Source organism: Mauremys reevesii, linkage group 20, assembly GCF_016161935.1.
Source record: "Mauremys reevesii isolate NIE-2019 linkage group 20, ASM1616193v1, whole genome shotgun sequence".
In the NCBI taxonomy this organism is placed as follows: domain Eukaryota; kingdom Metazoa; phylum Chordata; order Testudines; family Geoemydidae; genus Mauremys; species Mauremys reevesii.
In genome coordinates, this window is record NC_052642.1 from 10354663 (window position 1) to 10369238 (window position 14576).

Genomic DNA, 14576 nt, shown 5'->3' on the forward strand with positions numbered 1-14576 from the left:
TCTCCCCTGCGGGTGGGGGCGGGGGAGAGTGGGAGGGGGAAATGAAAAACAATGTTAACAAAAGTCTAGTTACTGTGTATAACAGTACTGTCTAGTATCAGAGGGGTAGCCGTGTTAGTCTGGTTCTGTAAAAGCAGCAAAGAATCCTGTGGCACCTTATAGACTAACAGACGTTTTGCAGCATGAGCTTTCGTGGGTGAATGCCCACTTCGTCGGATGCAAGAGGGTCTAGAGACCCTCATCTCTGCACAAGCCTATAGTGAGAGAGTCCAGCACTTAATAGCTTCCGGACTAATTAGAAAAGACAGATGAGTGCAAAGGGAACACAGGGGCAAAGTGTCTTGTCCAAGGTCACACACAGGTTAACTGCACAGTTGGACTAGAACCGAAGGCTCCTGAATAGGATGGTCAGTTTTGATGAATGTCCTGACTTTTTAAAAATGTTGGTTTTTTATCAAAATTGCAGAAATATCCCATTGTGACATTTATAATACAAAGGGTTTTTTTTGTTATAGAAACAACTTTTCATGTAGAAAATTTTATTTAATTTACCCTAAAACAGATTTAAAAGTAAAAAAGGTCAATGTAGGAATGAAATGTTTCAAAATTAATTGACATATTTCACTTCAGTGACCTAAACCAAGTGTTTTTTAATTTATCGGTTTGCAAAATTATCATGGCTTTGAAAATATCCAAGAAGTCAGCCTCAAATCTTCATGGCCTGGCAAACCATTTGCCACCTAGCCCTACTCCTGAGTCCCTGGCCGGTGCCCTATCCACTCGACCATGCTGCTCAAAAAGCACAGCAATATTCTCATATGTAGACTCAAACCCAGGGTGAAGTCTAGGACTCCTAGACAATATGGTCTATCCAGAGGTGACCTGTAAATGGAATTAACATTATTTCATGCTCTGCAGTAATAGGTGCTAACTAACCAGGCATAGAGAGAGATCATCAATCCACAGCCAAACAGAAAATACAACTTTTATCTCACAACATCCATCACCCCCCACCAGCTCCTGCTCTAACGACACCCAACACACCTGAAACTGGAGACATCACCCCAATCATGAAAGTCCAGGAGTGCATCATAGAGGTGGTCTAGAAGGCAATCAGGTTAGGGTGCCTGGTTTTTAACTGCTCTGCAGAGCTTTGCAGTGTTTCCTTTTATAAGAAAAAGGGGAAAACGTGCATGACTACATCCAGTATTTATAAAGAGGATCTCACTCAATTCTCAGCCAGGTCAGCTCTAGTGTGGCTCTTTGGTGCGTGTGATGGGCGGCAGCTAATCATAGCAAAAGTGAGGTGTCCGTTTTTGTGGAACCTAAAAGGTACACAGCTATGGTGCTGCAGCTTTGCTGTTGAAGCAGCATAGGAGAGAGACTTACCATATTAATGGAAGGGGTTTTTCCATCAATGTCATTAATCAGTCTTTCAACGAGGGGGTAGCTCGGTTCACAGAAGAATTCTAGCCACATCTACACCAGTGGTTAAGTCAACCCATGTACAGCACTCAGGGTACAGAATTGTCCACAACCCTGAGCAATGTAGTTAGGTTGACGTAATTGTAAGTGCAGACCAGACCATAGAAAAGTCATCTGGTAACTTGTTGACTGTCTCCCCCTGGACATGGTTAGTAGATAGATAGCACACGGCACATGGTTCTGCTAAGGGTCGAGCCCTGATGTGACATAGCAACATCTTGTGGACCCTGCTTGTGCTGACAGGAAGTAGGCTAGGGATGGACAAGGAGCCCACGTTTGGGGTTGTCTGAGTAAGATCTTAAATCTGCTTTCACCTATCATGTTTATGTAGGCTGGGATTTTCAAAGGAGCCTAAAGGAATTAGGTATCTGACTCCCATTGAATTTACATGCCTAATTCTCTTAGGCTTCTCTGAAAATCCCAGCCATAATTGTTAACTAAAATAACTTCACGAAAGCCTGAGAATCCCTCAGAGTGCAGACAGCCCGAGACACACAGAGCCACTCCCATGCCAGCTCCTTTGCAGCTCCCTGATCAGCAAAGAATTTAAAGGGCTATCCAGATGTCTCCTGATTATCCACAACTAGAATCCTGTACCTGTTAACTAGCTACATTGATAATACCGGGATTTTTTCAGTGTTTTAAAACAATGAAGAAGCTAGAAAGACAGATTGCTAGTGAACTGGCTGACAAATCGCTACGTGTCCCCATTATTCCCAGTATCTACCTTACCCTGGTCTTGGATCAGGCAAGTCATTGCAAGGTATTGATTGTAAAAGGAGCAGAGGCAAAGCACAATAATGATGCGAGCAGAGAGACTACAGGAGTACGCCACAGGTTCACTTAACTCCTACTTGGTCGATAAGTTGTTTATTGAAACGCATTATTCTTCTGCTCCTGATTCCCAGAAGTGTCTGAGCTGCCTGGAAGACTGTAACAAAACAGGGTGCCTACTCAGTCTGCCATTGATTTCAATAGAAAAAGACAGAACACTGTGTAATGAAGTGTAAAATGATGACTCTCCAAAAATGAATAGCACAGTGGTATAACAAAGATACTTGTTGTCATGGAGTTGTTTCGTACCTCTCACCTTTGCACGACAATGAGCCAGTGTTGGCTTTTTTACCTCATCAGCTCTACCATCCTTACTTTTTTACAGATGCAAATGGGATTAATTAATTTAGGGCCGTGGCTGAAGATACTATATTAGAAGATAGTGCCAATTAAGGCATAGAAAGAAAAAATAAGAGAGTTTGACGTGTTTGCTGCTGTGAAATTCTAGCCTCTTAGACTATATCCATGTTTTATGCTTAAGAATACAGGGTTCCCTTTCACTTATCTGGAATCACAGCTATAGTTATCTAGGCGGGAGTTTCCTTGGAGTGGCCTTGCTAACTGCCGAAGGTCAGACCCCAGAGAGAGAGAGAGAATTGAGTAATAACAGTGCACTTATCTTTGCAAAGAACAAGGAGATGTGCGTAGAAAGAATTTTCACTATTTGTGCAAAAGCAGTGCTTGGCAAAAGTTAAACTGGCAAACGGTAGCTCTTGATGGAAGTCTACCACTGTGGGTATCAGACTGAGAAAGCCTAGAGCAATGAGGAGTGTAACACACACGAAGGTCACATTAGAGTAAATATTCTATCTAATAAAAAAAAAATCCTTTCTAAACAGCATATCCTCCAGAAAGGAGTGCAATTGATTCACTTAATGCAACCCAGACATGGGCCTGTTTTCATATGTTTTTTCCAACAATATCTCAAACTCAGTATTTTATTGTGCTGGAACAGGAAGAATTTTGTAATCTTTCTTCTCTCTTACCCGCTCCCAAAGAAAAAAAATAGAAGTGGAAAAAAGTTACAATCCAGATATGATTTTTCAAATAGCATCTGCAGCCAATAGTTATAGGCTGCCGAGATACAAAAGATTTGAGTGCATGGTATATGAGGAAACTATGATCAGCATGCAGGGCTAGATCGTCAGCTGGCATAAGTCAACGCACCAATTTATAGCCGTTGTGGATTTGGCGCAGTGTATTAGCTGCTAGCTTGTGTACCCTGCTTGGGAGCTGAAGTGATACGTAAAGACAAACTCCCACCACTTCGGCCCTGCTGTACTGTGTTGGCCAGTAGAACTGGATGTAAAAAACGATGCTGAAATCCATTCTGAAGACTAGGTCATTAATGGCAGGGAACCCGATACAAAGCCCATTGAAGTCAAGGAAAAGACTCTCATTGACCTGAGTGGACTCGGATCAATCACTTGACTCTCCATGCGTTGTCCTAAATGTGTTGCCTCGGCCATGCCAAGCTGAGATTTTTCTGTATGATAGTCTGGCCCGTTTGCACCCTATCTATGCGTGCAGTAACTAGTCCTCATCAAAACAGGCTACTGTGAATTTGTCCAGGCTTGCTAGCACTTTATTGATCATATTCTAGAATGTAGCAGCTGCATTCTTCCTGCCAGGAGGCAATCCAGAGGCAGTTGCAACTGATTTTGCAGTCATGTGCTTTGCCAGAAGTTCCACCTCGTATCCCTTCCATTCAAACCTTTCCAGTTGATTGGTCATTTCTTTGCTTCCATAATCATTTTAATTTGGGTAAGCTCTGTCCACGCCAGCCAACACAACCGTGTTACTTGAAACCCTTTCCAGGGTTGGTTCTTGAAAACAGTTTCAGAACTCAGGCAATTTGCCAACACAGATGAGAGTGTGTGTCTACACTGCAATTAAAAACTCACGGCTGGCTCGTGTCAACTAACTGGGGTTCAGGCTGCAGGGCTGTTTAATTGCAGTGTAGACATCTGGGCTTGGGCTGCACCCGAGCTCTAGGACACTTCTATCTCACAGTATCTTAGAGCCCAAGCTCCAGCCAGAGCGTGGAAATCTAGAGGGCAGTTAAACAGCCCCACAGCCTGAGCCTCATGAGCCTGAGTCAGCTGGCATCAGCCAGCCGTGGGTTTTTGACTGCAGTGTAGACATATCCTCATGCATCAGTTTACTAGAAATCTTGAGACTTAGGGCTTGTCTACATGGGGACGTCCAGGAAAATTAATCTGAATTAACTAAAGGTGTCAATTTGAAGTGGATTAGTTAAACCACATAAAGCCCTTGTATGGACCCAGTTATTCAGAAATAAAGTGTCCTTAATTCAGTTTAGTTTAATTCACTTCCAAAGTGCTTTGTCTCTTAAAGAGAAGTGAAGAACAATTTATCCAACTGAAACTGTAGGGTGAATTTAAGACAGGTAGAATGTAATCCAAGTTAGAAGTTAACCAAGGCCCTCCTATTACAGATAATAGTGATACACTTACCTAGTGCTTTTCATCAGTAGGTTTCAAAGTGCTTTACAAAGGAGGTCAGCACCATCCCCATTGCACAGAAGGTGAAACTCAGGCACAGAAGTGGAAGTGATTTCACTATTGTCACCCAGCAGGTCAATGGCAGAGTTGGGGACTCACCCAGCCTCCTTGTTTAGCCGCTAGACCACGTAATGTTCCCAAATAATACGATAATATCTTTCATGGACACAAGTGGACATGACCTCAATGTTATATCTCTTCCCAAGCACAGCAGATAGAGCGTTCCCTGCTGGAGGTATTGATGTTTGCAGAATCTGAACATTTATTCATCACTGGCTACTAATCTGCAGTCCTTCGTATTTTATTTGCAGGTCTCTCATCTAATAACTGACCAGCCCCACCTTGCCTTGGTGTCCAAGGTCTGACCAGATCGCAACCTTGCCGCAGCAAAAAGAAAGTAGACAGCCAAAAAATGGACGCTCCTTTAGGTAAGACTCAGAGTGAGTGCTGGTACATAAAAGGACATGGAAGAAATACAATCTCTTGCCTTGTGAATTTAATATTTTTCTCTTTAAGGAGTTTACCTCCCACCTCCCCCACTTAACAAGAGGCTGGTGTCACCCCACAATAGTTTAATTTTGAAAAGAAGGTGGATAGGTATGGGAGGAAAGGTATAATTATGGGTGGAATCTGGGATTTTGATCAGATTGGGACACTGTAGAAGGCTTTCTTCACAAAGCGTACTGTTGAAAGAGGCAATGATTGTGCCTTTCCCACCACCATTATCAAAGCTACAGTCAGTCAAATCTTCCCTGTTATTAAATGCTGCTCTGCAAGTCTGCATTGTGAAACTGAAGGAGATAATCACAGGTGCCAGACATGGAGAAAAAGCTGATCCAGGGGTGTGGGGGGTGGGAGAAAACACAAAGATGAGCTGAATAAAAACATAAAGATGAGGTGTAAAAATCAGATTACAGGGGGCAGGCAAGGTGGGAGTAAAACAAAGCCGAAAAAAATCCATTTCTTGGTGGTGGTTTTTTGTTTTTGATTTTCTTTTTGTTAACGTGGAAGGAATTGAAGGAAATACAAGCCAATGCTGTGTCGTTTGCCAGCATTTGACTGCAGTGCTTAATATATGCAGTATTTAAATACCATTGTGTAGTCAATTCATAGCTCATGCTCTTGTTGCCTTGTCATGAGCGGAGTAAATTTCAACCAGCACTAGTGCACAATGGGCCTGATCCTGCAAAGTTTGAGAGCTTCTGAGAAGGGCGGGGTGCTCTTGACTCCCATGAGTCTTAGCAGTGTTTAGCCCTTCTCAGGAGGTACCCAGTACCTGACAGGATCAGGCCCAACATGCATTGCAGCAAGGATAGTCCTGGAGCAGATCCCACGAACTCTCCATGAACCATAGTTTTATTGGACACACTGTTGGGTGTAGCAGACAGTATATTCCATCAAAACAGGCTTCTGCCTGCATGGCAGATGGTTTGGAGAGCTCCATGTGGGTCAACCATTATGCCTGCTTGGAGCTTATTGCAATGCCAGCACCTTATAGATTATGTGTTTTGAAGATCATTACTCCTAAAATCTTAACTTCACTTGCTGTGATATTTGGTTAGCAACCATTCCCTCTCCAATGCTCAGCGCTAGCTTTGTGTATTTTACAGAAGCTCATTCTTTCTTTTAACTATGGGGATGTGCACATGCAACGTTGCACTGATTTAGTTAAACAAGTGCAGACCCACTGCTGGCCCTTGTTTCAGTTTGTGTGTGTCTTATTTCAATTTAACCTGTTCTAAATGGATTTAAGCTCAGTCAAAACTGAAATAAGAGCTTCCACGTTGCCTTTTTTTCACCAGTTTAACTAAATCACTTTTAAAACCATACCTTTAGTTAAACTTAATGTAGCATGTAGACAAATCCTAACTCTCTGGCTGGCTTATTACACCTTCCTAGATGAAAGATCTAGATCAAATCATGTGCAAAGGAGCAGGCCACATTTTTCTCCAAACAAAGCTTCTTAAGCATGTTAATGCTAGATTCACTGTGGGGTACAGTTTTTGGCTACAACAAAAATCACATCTTGAGATAAAAAACAGGGAGTCCGGTGGCACCTTAAAGACGAACAGATTTATTTGGGCATAAGCTTTTGTGGGTAAAAACCCCACTTCTTCAGATTCATGGAGTGAAAATTACAGATGCAGGCATAAATATACTGACACGTGAAGAGAAGGAAGTTACCTTACAAGTGGAGAACCAGTGTTGACAAGGCCAGTTCAATCAGGGTGGATGTGGTCCACTCCCAATAATTGATGAGGAGATGTCAACATCAAGAGAGGGAAAATTGCTTTTGTAGTGAGCCAACCAGTCCCTATTCAAGCCCAAATTAATGGTGTTAAGTTTGCAAATGAATTGTAGCTCAGCAGTTTCTCTTTGAAGTCTGTTTTTGAAGTTTTTTTGTTGAAGGATGGCTACTTTTAATCTGTTGTAGAATGTCCAGGGAGATTGAAGTGTTCTCCTACCGGCTTTCGTATGTTACCATTCCTGATGTCTTATTTGTGTTCATTTATCCTTTTATGTAGAGACTGTGCGGTTTGGCCAATGTACATGGCAGAGGGGAATTGCTGGCGCATGATGGCATATATCAAATTAGTAGATGTGCAGGTGAATGAGCCCCTGATGGTGTGGCTCATGTGGTTGGATCCTCTGATGGTGTCGCTAGAGTAGATATGGGGACAGAGTAGGCAATATATGTGTCAGCAGGGCCAGCTCCAGGCACCAGCGCAGCAAGCAAGTGCTTGGGGTGGCCAACGGAAAGGGGCGGCACCTCCGGCTCTTCAGGCGGCAATTCGGCAGCGGGTCCCTTAGTCCCTCTTGGAGGGAAGGACCTGCCGCCGAATTGCCACTGAAGAATGAAGCGGCGGCGGTAGAGCTGCCACCGAAGTGCCACCGATCGCAGCTTTGTGTTGGGTTTTTTTTGCGCCGCTTGGGGCGGCAAAAATGCTGGAGCCGGCCCTGTGTGTCAGTATATTTATACCTGCATCTGTAATTTTCATTCCATGCATCTGAAGAAGTGGGCTTTTTACCCATGAAAGCGTATGCCCAAATAAATCTGTTAGTCTTTAAGTTGCCACCGGACTCTTTGTTGTTTTTGTGGATACAGACTAACACGGCTACCCCTCTGATATCTTGAGATCGAGAGATAAAAAACAGAGTGAAATCTTGGCCCCACTGAAGTCAATGGGAATTTTGCCATTGACTTTAGTGAACCAGGATTTCACCCTGCCTATCTTTTTAAAAAATATGTTATAGTTCAAACCAGCCATGGTCTCAATGCAGGAATTACTGGGTGATGTTCTCTGGCCTGTGTCATGTAGGAGAACAAACTAGATCATAATGGTGCCTTTTAATCAAAAGTCAAATCCATTAGCTGATGCTTAATGTTCCATCCCAGTGGTTTGTATCTATCACAGCATACCAGTGGTTTGTTTCTTTTAGAGCACAGATCTAGCCTGTCCTAATTTGCCCATTAAATGAGACAAACCCCAAAGCCTTTTACTTGATCTCCTCTAAATTTAGGTGGGTTTAGCTATGAAGCCACCCTTGTAAAGCTACCATCTGATATGGGTAAGGGTAATATTGAACAAGGTGGGTCATTTGCCACACCAGGATCATTTTCTTTCAAAATCTATTATATTCCTGTCGTTAAAGATTTTTAGTGACACTTTTCTAAACAGATGCTTCTGAAAAGAGATGATATAAAATGCTACAGATCTGTTTGCTGGCAAAGTTACCACAAAGGCAAAAGGTTCAGGCTGCCACTGAAAGACAATATAGTTGACAGGCTCAGAAGTCATCCGTATACAGTCTGTAAAAGGCTACTGTTACTGCTTCAGTAATGGCTTTGGAACTTTAGGGTTAAACTTTCAACCTGGCCTTTACCTCCGCTGAAATGTACACAATCTGAAATGGTTTGTTGAATGATTATAAAATAGCACTCATGGCAATGCTGGTTTCTCATCATAATTTCCTAAGTAAAGTCAATGGAGTTATATCTGGGCTTGGAATGCATCAGGCTCAACCAGACTCACCTCTTACTCATTGCGCAGCACTGAAATAATAATACCTAGCTCTTACCTAGCATTTATCATCCACAGATCTCAGAGCACTTTACAAAGGAGGTCAGTATCATGATCCCCATTTTACATATCGGGAAACTGAGGCATAAAGAGGGGCAGTGACTTGCTCAACATCATCCAATGTTCCATTTTTTAATGGGACACTTTGTCGATGATCTTTTCAGGCCCAGGGGCTTGGTTGCTGCATGCAGAGAAATTATTCCACCAGTGTTGGCCTGACCACATTTAATTAATATCTCTGCCAGGCAATAACACAAAATAATAGGGACAAATAAAAGTGAAACTCATCTGTAGCTTAAGATTGTCTGGTAGCCATTGTACTTACAGCACAGCCTTTGAAATCTTTGTGACGGCAGCAGGGATAGAACTTAGATTCTCCTGCTTCAAATGCACAGGCCCCTGCCACTTGAACTAAACTAATATCTTCTTTAGCTATTAGCAGTAGAGAGCCTATGAAACACAGTTCTGATTGCATCCTGTGGAGGGCAGTAGTATACATGCAAGGCTGTTTATACCATATGTTTCTATTCACTTAAAGAAGAGCACAGAGTAGAAGTGTGAGGGTATGTCTATCCTGCAGCCAGGAGCATGCCTCCCAGCCAGGTAGACAGACTTGCACTAGCTTGCTCAAAATAGGAGTGTAGACATTTAAGCACATTGAGTCCAAGCCTGCTTGACCCCCGCCACCTGGGTACTGAGTTCAGGGAGCTAGCCTGAGCCGCTACATCCACACTGCTATTTTTAGCACTCTAGCATGAGCAGAACTAATGAGAGTCTCTCTACTGGGGCTGAGAGGCATGATCCCCACTGCAGTGTAGACGTACCCTGAAATCCAGGTGGTTCTGTTTCAGTGGCGCCTACATTTGCAGGCCCCAGCAAAGCTTGTTTTGGGTTGTTTACCAGCACTAAAAACACAGCTGTAAGAGGGCCTGAATACTGTTCTGTGGGGAACTCAAGAAGTTATCGACTATCTGTGTTATACTATAATGACTGACGAGAGATGACCTTTCTATGCTAATGATTTGACTTCTATATAAATCCATCCTATGTGATGCAGACAACTTGTCTTTACTTCATGATGGATCATGTCATGGGATCCAAAAGCTTTCATGTGTGTTAATGCTCTGTCAACATGAACCCCTGAGAGATCATCCCATATATCCTACATGACAATTAAGCTCTCTTCCTGAACAAGAGAGATGACTATTAGTGAAGCTCCAGAGCTCGCTGTGCCTCCTACAACGCAACCAGTCGTATCTCAAGGGAGTTCTTTCTGTATCCACTAGCTTAGACTTTACCCACAGCATGTATCATAAGTGCGACAGTTAAGTTAAAAATGTACAGTAAGATGAACTGGAACATATTGATCCAATTTATAATAGCATTACAAATCCGCAAATCATTATATCCTAGTAATAACTACTTTTTATATAACTAAATGGTTTTATCTGCTCCACTGCACTTCATAATCACAAGTAAACATGTTAGTTCATGTGGCGACTTCTTCCCAGTCTTTCATAGAAGAAATTTCATTTAATCTATAATAGGTCTATACCATACATCTGGTTTCTCTCGCTGTCTCACCCATAGCATTTGCAAAATCTCACCTTCTTTGAAGTTTTTACTTAAATAAATAGTCCCCTACTTTTCTTCCAAAAGCAGATTTTAGGAAAATAAACACAGAAGTGCTGTTTTATGTTAGCATCTATTTTACAAGCAAAAATCCGACTAGTGTGTGTAATGACAGATGTAGTCTCTGCACTTGAAATCTGCTCCACTAATATATTGTTAATGTGGTGAATGAATATGGGGCTTTATCAATGCCAGGGGTGACAATCCTGCCTAGCATAAGGCAAAGTTTCCCTCACCAAACTTGGGAGAAGTAGTCTTGTGATGAAGGCACTGGGGAGGGACTCAGGAGAGTCCCTGAATTTCTGACTCCTGCTATGATTTTGGGCATGTCTACACTGCAGCCAGAGGTGTGATCTGCAACGTGAGTAGACATACCCAGGCTAGTTTTAATCTAGGTTGCTCACTAAAAATTGCAGTGAGGACGTGGCAGCCCACATTTCATGCTGGTGATCACGTGGGTTTGTGCAGGCTGGGCCGAAACCAATCCTGCCGTGTCCTCACTGCTATTTTAGTGTACTAGCCAGACCACAGCCTGTGCAGGTACATCTACACAATCTGCAAATCACAACCCTGGCTGCAATGCAGATGTACTCTTAATCTCTCTGGGCCTCGGTTCTCCATCTGCAAAATGGGGGTAACAATAGTTATTTCTCTTGTAAAGTGCTTTGTGATCTATGTAAGCAGCAGGTTCATTAGTATTACTGCAAGATGGAGCTAGTACTTACTTTCTCTCTCATCTATTTGGCCTGTGAGTTCTTCAGTACCGGGACTGTCTCTTACTATGTTTATTTGCAGCGCTGCCATGAGGCCCTGATCTTGGTTGGGGCCTCTCACTGCTACCATAACACAAACTAATAATAATTAATAACAACACCTGGCTCCTTCCAATGCATCTGCTGTCTTTTGCTCTTTACACAACAAAAACAATATGAATAAATCCCACAGGCACAATTAGGTCCCAAATAACTGTTTAATAAATATACACAACCATGCCATGCCTAGTTACATACACTTTTCTGCTGTGACTGAATTCTGGTGGCTTCTCAACACAGCATGCAGTGAGAATCAGAGGACTCGCAAACTATTTAAAGGGCTACTACCTTATTTCCATACACTACAGCATTTGCAACCTGCAGCAAGCCTGATATCCATTGATATCTGAGTCTTCAAATATACTCATGATCAATGGCAGAATAAAGTGAAATGCTGTCCTTAGCCAGAATAAAGCTGTCCTTGGGCAGAATAAAGTGAAATGCTGTCCTTAGCCCACCATGCTCCTTCAGGGATGACTTATTCCTCCTTTAATAAAAACTAATTGCGGGGGGGTGGGGGGGGCGTGTTTAAGGAGAGAGATTCAAAGACACAAGGAGAAGTTCACTTGCAAATGAATGGAAGTTGGGAAGCTAAACTGTATGCATAACTGCCCTTTGTGCCTTTGAAAATCTCCCCCTTAATTTATAGTGATGACGTTTAGTTCTTAATTGTCCTTCCCTTATTCACCAAGCAGAGAAAGCAGCACAGCCAACATCCTTGCACCACCTTCTAATTTGCTCCTAAATTGCCCTAGAGGTGTTGGGGTGAGAAGGAAGTTCAGTCTCCCTGGCCTCCATTCATTTACTGCTCAACTGAGACGGCCAACCAGGGAGCTAAGTCGTGCCGGTTATAGTGGTGGTTTTGTGATATGAATTCCTGTTCATTAGGAACTGACTGGAGACCACCAACTTATTTCACATGAGTCGCCAGGTGGTAATCTGATGGTAAGTGTTTGCCATTTATGTAACGATGTGCAACATGAATTAAATCAGCACTGCTCCATCCATTTCAGGTCATCTAGGCTGACTGAGGCCCAAACTTTCAGTTAACACTTATGTATTAGTTTATGAGCATTATCAGACACAGGCAGATGGCAGAGGGGATAAGAAACCTTGCACAAAGACATGTGGTCCAGCATATTAGTCATTCGGCTCCATGTCTAGTTGGCAGCCAGTATCAAGTGGAGTGCCCCTAGGGTCGGTCTTGGGGCCGATTTTGTTCAATATCTTCTTTCATGATCTGGAGGATGGCGTGGACTGCACTCTCAGCAAGTTTGCAGATGACACTAAACTGGGAGAAGTTGTAGATACACTGGAGGGTAGGGATAGGATACAGAGGGACCTAGAGAAATTAGAAGACTGGGCCAAAAGAAATCTGATGAGGTTCAACAAGGACAAATGCAAAGTACTGCACTTAGGACAGAAGAATGCCATTCACTGTTACAGACTAGGGACCGAATGACTGCAGTTCTGCAGAAAAGGACCTGGGGATTACAGTAGACGAGAAGCTGGATAGGAGTCAACAGTGTGCCCTTGTTGCCAAGAAGGCTAACGGCATTTTGGGCTGTATAAGTAGGGGCATTGCCAGCAGATCGAGGAATGTGATCATTTCCCTCTATTCGGCATTGGTGAGGCCTCACCTGGAGTACTGTGTCCAGTTTTGGGCCCTACACTACAAAAAGGATGTGGAAAAATTGGAAAGAGTCCAGCGGAGGGCAACAAAAATGATTAGGGGGCTGGAGCACATGACTTATGAGGAGAGGCTGAGGGAGCTGGGATTATTTAGTCTGCAGAAGAGAAGAATGAGAGGGGATTTGATAGCTGCTTTCAACTACCTGAAAGGGGCTTCCAGAGAGCATGGATCTAGACTATTCTCAGTGGTACCAGATGACAGAACAAGAAGTAATGGTCTCAAGTTGCAGTGGGGGAGGTTTAGGTTGGATATTAGGAAAAACTTTTTCACTAGGAGGGTGGTGAAGCACTGGACTGGGTTACCTGGGGAGGTGATGGAATCTCCTTCCTTAGAGGTTTCTAAGGTCAGACTTGACAAAGCCCTGGCTGGGATGATCTAGTTGGGGATTGATCCTGCTTTGAGGACTAGATTACCTCCTGAGGTCCCTTCCAACCCTGATAGTCTATGATTCTATGATCTGTAAATACAGAGAAGTCGTCTTTTGATGACCAACAGGCAAGATGTGCTTTGGCTACTGTTACCATCTTGCATATAATATAAACCAGTGTTGCTTCCTTTTACCATGAGCACAATCCACAGTAAACTGAGCTATTAATACAAACTCAGGAATGTTAAGTAAATTGTAAAGCTGCATGTACATCACGGTGCTACTGTACTATTTATTATTATTATTATTATTAAAACAATGTTGTCAGCTGTGTTCTCTCAGCCCAGTTCTGCACTTGTCTTCTGTCCTATGAGGATTATGCCATGGAATGCTAGCTAACAGCTAGTGTTCAGCTGCCTTTACTCAGTAGTTGCTGATTGCTAATAAGGCTGTAGTGTTGTGTCAGTTTTCCATGTAAGAACCTGAAATCTACATGGTATTTCTAAATGAACTGCTGCAGCTATTGAAGCAGTTGGATCTTTTATCAACATTTAGACTCAGACCACATCATTAATTCTTAAAGAATCAGGGGCACTCCAGCAGTAAAAGGTCTTAATTTTGTGGTCTCCCACTAACTGCTATTACCAGTCTTCACAGTGGCTTCAGGGGGGTGACTTTATGAAAAAGGAAGGCTTCTTCCTACATAATCTTATAAATGTGGATAGAACGTTAATCCACACGGTATCTATGACTGATCCAGCTATACTGCTGCTCTGAAAGAGATCTCCACTTACATGGCTCCCGAATCTTCTCCATCATCACTGACAAAGGATGTGGTCCACACCACCTTTAACTTTTAGCTCATCTACTTCTCCTCCTCCTCCTCCTCCCTGGCCTTTCTGTATCTCTTCTTGCTCTGTTTTGGTCCATCCAAAATTGTGCCTTCACAGTCGTCTTTCGCTCCTGCTGCCCTGGCTGTGTCACAACCCTATTTCAGATCCCTTCTCTGGCCTTCCATATTGGAGTCTAGCTTCTTGTCCTCATCTCCAAGGCCCTGTGGCCATTTTTAAACTAATTTCCTCTCACTGCCCAACTCCTCCTGCCTTCCCACCCCCCATCCCATGCTGCTTCAAAGCAGTTCTCCTA

General features: G+C 43.0%; 1 protein-coding gene across 3 annotated transcripts in view; it reads left to right on the forward strand.

The window, feature by feature from the left end:
- Window positions 1-14576, forward strand: part of AUTS2 (activator of transcription and developmental regulator AUTS2) — a 1174081-nt gene that overhangs the window by 91452 nt on the left and 1068053 nt on the right. For all 3 annotated transcript variants that reach the window (XM_039507742.1, XM_039507744.1, XM_039507745.1), the window contains exon 3: window positions 5156-5272. The gene's annotated coding sequence lies outside the window, so the exon portion shown is untranslated. The remainder of the gene's footprint in view (window positions 1-5155; window positions 5273-14576) is intronic.